This window comes from Ceratotherium simum, chromosome 20 (assembly GCF_057802395.1).
Source record: "Ceratotherium simum simum isolate JZ-2026a chromosome 20, ASM5780239v1, whole genome shotgun sequence".
In the NCBI taxonomy this organism is placed as follows: Eukaryota; Metazoa; Chordata; class Mammalia; order Perissodactyla; family Rhinocerotidae; genus Ceratotherium; species Ceratotherium simum.
This window is the reverse complement of record NC_141919.1, coordinates 41,444,712-41,452,657: the sequence shown is the minus strand read 5'-3', so window position 1 is coordinate 41,452,657 and position 7,946 is coordinate 41,444,712.

Genomic DNA, 7,946 nt, shown 5'->3' with positions numbered 1-7,946 from the left:
TTCAGCTGGGGAGATGATTGGGGGTCATGCCCCTCTGCACCCTACATCAATTAACTTGTACCCACATGATACAGAGCTAATATGGTTATGTTTTCAGATTATTAGGGATTATTTGTGACTTTCCAACACCTTGCCCCACTCCAGGCCCCCACACACAAACACACCACAGACCACCATTATCAACACTTTTCTCTTGGTTAACTTATATGTGACTCTTTTATTTTTCTACACCTTGCCTTCCAAATGGCCTGTCGGCTTATGTCTCTACACTCTTAATGACAGGGAGATAATTTCCTCTTGAAGATGCACCCTAGTTGATATCTTGATAACTCTGAAAAATTCCTTTCTTCTGCTAGGCTGAACTCTTCTCTTGGATAATATTAATCTGAGTTTTTCTTTCTTTTTAATGATCCTAAAAACAAAAAAACCCACCTTTGTCTAATCTCTTTTCTGGGAAGTCACCTCTACAGATAAGATCCTGTATAAATCAGGTTGTACCACAATGGCACTATGCTGAGTGAAAGATGCCAGTCTCCAAAGATTACATACAGTATGAGCCCATTTATATGACATTCTGAAAAATGGCAAAATTATAGGGACAGAAAACACACCAGTGGTAGCCAGGGGCTAGGATCAGTGTGGGGAGGGTCACTTGTGTCTGATGACAAAGAGGCAGCATAAGGGAATTCTTTGGGATATGGAAATTATTCTGCATCCCATTGTGTTGGTATGTTGGTGGTTACAATAATCTATGCATGTAATAAAACTCATAGAACTGTACACTAACAAGAGATGAATATCACTATATGTAAATTTTAAAAAGAGTTACATTTATTGATCTCTTAATATGTGCCAGATACTTATCATGATCCTTTCATTTTAATTTTCATAATAAGCCCATGATATAAGTAATATTGTGTTATCTTCATTTTACAGATAAAGAAACTGAGGCACAGAGAGGTTAAGTAACTTGCCCAAGGTCACGAAACTTGATAGAGGCAGAGCTTGGATTTTAACCCAAGCAGTCTGACTCCAGAACTGAATATCTTTACCACTGTCCTGTGCTGTCTGTGAAGAGTGAAAAGGAGCTCATTTATCCTCCATCAATGAAGCTACATGACCTATTTAAGGAGTACGACATCAGACAGAACCACATCAATATAATTAACTTGCAAATGCAGCAGAGCAAATGTCACCAGGACAAACGTATTCCTGGGCCACAGAAAATCTTAATTGCTGTTTTAATAACTAATATTTAAACTTTCCAATTTCCAATTTTCTTTGCAATAAAATGTGTTCTTGTTAACACACTGAATAAATTTCAAAATCAACTTTCTAATGCCTATGGACACCAGTATGAAAATCTTTCCTTGTTATCCCTTAAGAAATCCTGATTCCGATGTAAAGAAAACAGAATATATCAACTGGAAGCTCAAATAAATTGTTTAAAATTTCAAAAATCTTATTCTACTTCTTCTCCCTCCCTACTTCCCCAAAACTAAATCCTTCCGGATATTTTTTTGGAACTAAAACCTCTTAGTAATGAGACAAACGGATAAATACACCCACGTCTGGTGCCTTGTGGTCACTCTTACACATTCATTTAGGTCTTTCAGTGCCTGCAATGTGCATCCCCACAGACTCCAATTCATGCACTGTGCAGAAATAAAGCTAGCCACTGCAGAAGTGAGGCATGGCGTGCTTCATAATTCAGCAGCAGCAGCTGGAAAGAGAGAAAAGAGGGAAAGAGTTATGATGGCTTTTAAAACCAAGAGTTAGAAAGAATGCCTAAATTTGGTAAGCACAATCTTGAGATAATAAAAGTTGCTTAGTTTTCATGCAAAAAATTGGTTGAAGAGAATCTGCTTCTGGATTTTTAATGTTCAATACCTGTACATGACGGATTTAATCACTTCAGTACTATGCTCAAGACAGATTACATACACAGTCACGTACACATTCTCCATCTCTAGGTAAGAATGGTCTGAGGTCTATGTGACATTTCTGCCTTGGACTCACCTTCCCTGAAATGTTGAAGAGTTTAATGGAGCTCTTCTCATCCCACCATCATCATCCTCCAAACATCTTTAGCCTGAATCCCCTTAATATTCAGAGACAGCTCTTCTAATAAATTTTATTATACTTTATGTAATCTGCAATTGAATTACATGCAAAATCACATCAAAAAAGGAACCAGAGAGGCTTGTGGAAAGAATCTAGTTGATCTTGGGAGTCAAACAGTCCTGGCCCCTTCATCTCTCTACCATTTACCATCAGTGCAATACAAGACATATTATTTGAATTCTCTGGTCTTTTTTCTTCTATAAAAGTATTTTAGCTACATTGATCTTTCAAGGCTACTGTTAGAATCAAATAAGATGATGCTGACCTAACAAAGTTCTTGCCACATACTAGGCTCTCTGTAGGTGGTGGTTATAACTACAGTCAAGGAATGAAATCCTACAGATGGAACAGTGTTCATCTATGGCCTTTGCAGCTTTATTTCACAATATTTCCTTAGGCAAATTTCTCTACTCCCTGCCTCAATATCAGGTTTGATCTTGTTATAAACTCATGGGTTTTTCAGTGTTAATTATTAGTTACCAGCACACCTCGCATGGAATACAATGGTTTGGGCTTTATGAAATTAGGCTTGCTAGAGAAATATTTAAGAGATGTGAAATGAGTTTGCAACCTGATGCAGTTAGCAGGGAGATTGCACAATCTTAATTCACAGGCGCAAGCACACACACCCACACACCCAGGAAGTGCGGGGGGTCTTGTGGAAATCAGTAGCTTATCTATTATGTGCACTCCGGAGCTGTAAACAAGACCATGTGAGGACTCAGCCAGAATGCTTCCTCTGAGTCAGTATTAAACAAACTTCCGAACTGTTAGGGAAGGAAATAAAGCCACTGAACCCCAAAGACACCCAGGACAGAGAGCCAGAGATTATGGGAGTTGTGTTCAATATTGTGTTGGAGACGGATGCAATAATTAAAGTAAGTTTTGTAGTAAAAACAAATGCTGCTTAATAATCCACAGCTAGCATGAATTAGAGTAGGTTGTAATCTCCATATAGAGCGCCCTATCAGAAATTTACATGACTTGATATGTGGAATGGCAGAATTTTTAAAAACCTGTGGTGTTTTGCTCCATGAAAATGCTAGCACAGCATTGTATTTGGTGATGATAACATCAGTGTCATGATTTCTAATATGACTTTGGTTCAGAATGAATCAGAGGCAAAGATCTCGTCAACAGTGAAAAAAATAAAACACCAGGAAATCACGGATTTTCGCAGCCAGCATCGCATGATGCAGTGGAAAAGACAGGCTTTGAAATCAGAAGTGTCCCAACTCTGCATTTTCTAGTTTTGCGATCTTGGGCAAGTTACACCTCCTTACTGAGATTCCACTTTCTCATCTATAAGATCATGACATCCATGAGGTTCTTATTAAGATCAAATTAGATATTAGCTGAGTAAACATTTTGACAAATATGGAGAGCTACACGAATAGGAGATACTACGATTCATGTAAATGTCCTCGGGTCAACTATAACAGAGTTAGAAGGAAGTCAAGTTTAGAATACCCTGGAATTGTTTTTGCTTAAAGTAGATAATGAATTCTAAAGCTTACATCCCTTTTAGCCTGCAGTGCGTTTTGGGTTTTAGGAAGGAAAAAGATGGATATCACCTATAACTGAAAATCTGCAGCTATAGCTGAATATGAAGACTACAGCTCTTACATACACATAACATTTTCTCTGTTTCAGAAGACTGAATATGGAAATCACAAATCACAAAATAAGAGGAAATAGTTAAAGCATTTTAATCCTTACCAATGTCCACAAAGTAGGATGTTTCATTAAGTGTTGTCGGGGTGCTCAGACAGTAAAGGACATTACCACTTCCGGCAAACCCAAAGCTTGATCTCACACTTGGCCTTCTGAAGGTAAACTTCCTGAGAGGAAATTAAATACAGAGAACCTCTTCCAGTTTTGGATACCAATTCTGCCAAAAACACTGTAGAAACATTTAGATTAAATTAATTTTTAAAATTTTACCCAAAAAATAGTAAAGCCAACAGAAAGGGCAGTGCTGGGTGTTTTTAATTTAAGCTAGGAAGTGAAGTCAAAATCAAAGATGTCCAAAATATCTTTTCTCCTCCCCTATGTCCCTATAAAAATATGCTCTGAAGTAAGATAAGAGTTCCTCCTTCTTGCCCTACAATGTTTTTACTTAAACCCTAATCTCCAAGCCTTAAAAATGAAAACATTCAACCAAAAGGAAAAGAAAGAACTGTAACAGTCATAATTTACATATGTGACATATATAAACCAAATTAAATGTGAGATTTTTTCACCCTATTTTTATTACTACCCAGGATCACACAAGCTTGCTTTCTTCTCCAAGGTGTGCTGTAACTTCTGGGTTCAATGGACACTTGGAAAGGTCAACTAGAGTCCAACCTTCAGGCAGATGAGATGCTATTCTATTTTTAAAAGACCTCGAGAGAAGGAAATTCCACAAGCCTCCCCAGTTACACATTCCAGTGTCTATCAAATCTCACTGTCTGAAAATTTTTCCTTTTCTCTTATCTAAATCCCTCCTGCTGTAACTTAAGCCTGATCCCTCCTGCCTGGTCCCTAATGGAGATGGTCATCATCCTCCATAGACCAACCTCCTCACATGAGGTTCTTTTCAAATTCTGCAGCCAGAAACCGCTTGATTTCTAACTCTACATCACAGCTCTTTAATCGTTGTTACTCGCCTATCATTTTCTTCCAAGTCTTCTTCCTACAATCTTGTAATCATTTTGCATATCTTTTTAAAATATTTTTTAAAGAAGAAAAGGAGGGGCCGGCCTGGTGGCATAGCAGTTAAGTTTGCACTCCGCTTCGGCGGTCCGGGTTTTGCGGGTTTGGATCCTGGGTGCAGACCTATGCACCACTTATCAAGCCATGCTGTGGCAGGTGTCCCACATATAAAGTAGAGGAGGATGGGCATGGATGTTAGCCCAGGGCCAATCTTCCTCAGCAAAAGGAGGAGGATTGGTGACAGATGTTAGCTCAGGGCTAATCTTCCTCACCAAAAAAAAAAGAAAGAAAGAAAAGAAAAGGAAATGAAAATTATCCAGTAAGTTTACTACACTAAAACAATCCATTCTTCTAGAAATTCTTCCTTCTAGAAAATAGAAGGAATCTATTTTCAATTTTCTTTATTCTCACCCCTCCTCTGTACACACACATACATCAGTGTAACCATAATGTGTAATTTTGTTGAATTTATTTCAAGTTTTTAAATTCCTCCTTCAGTTTCACAGCACAGAACCTACCTAGAATGAGCTAGTTTATTGTTATAACTTTGACAACACTGGCATAAAGTTCATGATTTGAAAAATTTTCTTCTTTATTCAGTAGAATTAAATGCTTGATTACTGAGTATCGAAGCCCTCTGTTAGGTTCTAAGGATTCAAAGCATTTAACATACAATCCTTGCCCGCAAACAGGTTGTAAGAAGACACACAGCCAATTAGTTGGAATAAGAAAGATCCTGTACAGATGATTCCTGCATCTACCTATAGTGTGCAGACTTATAGGGTTGATGGAGAGAGCTGGACCTCAGAGGAGGGCTGGCACTGCAGAAGCCAGGAGTGGAGAGTCACTTGGCAGGTGATTGGGAGGGGCAGGAGCTGTGGATAAATTGCCGCAGCTCTCTCCATCTGCTAGGAGGCCAGACCACCTAAGGACAGAATGCTCAGCGCTATCAAGAGTTTAACTGGGCCCCTGTGGGAGGATGTTTGGTGACAGACTGAGCTCAGTGGCAGCTGCTTCTCAAATCTTTTCTAAGACAAGAAAAAAGCCTTTGTTACTGGGATGAAATGGCAAATTTGTGAAACTGAAAAAAAGGTTGGTTAATAGGGTAAAGTGACTCTGGGGTAAGTCTTACTTGAGGATTCACTTAGTAATTGATGAAAAAATCTAATATCAAGAAAGCAAAACCTTCAAAGGAAAAACTGGTTCCAGTACCATAGTGTCCTTGAACAAATCGCTCTTCAGGTCTGACCCTCAGTTTCTTCACCTGTAAAGGTAGATGTTGTTTATGGCATACTCGTGATTTCAATTCCAGGAAATAGCACATATTAAAAATAATACATTGTATTTCCAAAAACTCAACATGCAATCCTTTCTTTAAAGAAAGGCTTAGATTAAAAAATGGAATACACACACTACGCTTTCAAGAAGTTTAGTTTTAAAAATGGAATCCTGGTATTAAAGTATTAAAAGAGCTTGCAGCTTAATGGATTCTGATTGAAGAGCCAAAGAGCTGAATCGTTCCTCCATTCATTCAACAAATATATATCTAATGTCACCTGTACCAGGATCTGTGCTAGGTACTAGCTATACTTTAGAGAACAAAATTCAAGGTCCCAGAAAGGAAGAGATGCCAGACTTTAAATAGATGATTAAAGAGAGTTTAATAAGGGTCTGTTTGTAAAGGATGTGGACAGCATTGAGGGGAACTGAAGCACCCTGAGACAAGCAACAGCAAGGAAGAGAAGCCGAGTAGCCAAACTTTATCACCTGTAGGCCTAAATCATCAGGGAGAGGAAAAAGTAATGGCATCCAAGAGCTGCAGGAGAGGACTGCCTGAAAGGAGCTATGGCCTTCAGTAGAAAAACACAGCTACCACCAAACCTTTCTTCCTGCTCTCTGATCTCTTAAATGAACTCAACTGGAAGCCGGAGGGCAGGGGAGCCCAGCTACTGCAGCTCTTAGAAGTTGGCCTCCCAAGACACTGAGCAGGATGAAGAATAGATAGCACATCCCTGCTTGTGAAAGTACATGGTTCTGGTGGCAGAGAGACGCTAAACAAGTAAATAAATAACTTTAGATAATCACCAGTATTCTGAAGAATTTAAAACAGGGATGTGACTGAGGAGGTGAAGGTCCCTCTGAGGCGATGATATTTTTGCTAAGAACTTAAAGATACAAAGGAGCCACCTGTAAAGATTAGGAGAGTAGCATTCTAGGCAGGGAGAATAGCATATGTAAAGGCCCTGAGGTAGTTAGGCTCCTGGAGTGATTGTGAACTGAGGAAAAGGACAAGTACTTCTGAAGTATGTTAAGGCAAAGAAAAGTGTTAAAAATGAGGTCAGAGTACAGGAAGTGCACATATCTTGTGGTATGGCAAGGAGATCATGGCAAGAAGCTTGGGCTCTACTTTATTGCAATGGGAAGTTACTGAATGATTATGTACAGGGGAGTAATGTAATTTTGTTTACATGTGCCAAAGATCATTCAGCTGCTATGTGAAGACTGAAGTTTAAGGGCACAAGAATAGAGGCAGGGAGACCAGGTACAAGGGTATTTCAGAAGTGCAAAGAAAATTGATGGTGGTTTGGACTAAGATGGTAACATGGGAATTAAAGAGAAGATAATGTACTTTCAGAAGGATTAAAGATAGAGGATGAAAAAAAAGAAGAAAAAAAGATGAGTGCTCAATTTTTTCCACTCATACATAATGTAATTCTTGCAAGTTATATAAACAATTTGCATTTCCCTAAACATGTAATATTCATTCATACTTCTCTGCCTTCAAATTTGTAGTTTTCTCTTTCAGCTAGAGAAAACTACAGCTATGTCCGTCCTCTCCTGGTCTGAGCATTTAATCCAGATATTTCATTGTTCAAGACTCAGATCTAGGAGTACTTGACTCAAGAAGCTGTCCCTAATAACCTAGACTGTGTTGGCCTTACCTCTTCAGAGCTTCCCACAGCGACTTCTGCATGCAGCACTTACCACCTTTCTATTGACTTGGCTTTCTCTACCACTATAGGAGCAGAGATTTCTCATGGATGCGGGCTACGGCTTATCCATCTTTTAATCCCTTGTGCTCATTATGGCTTCTGACACCTGAGTGGCTTATTTAATGAGTGACA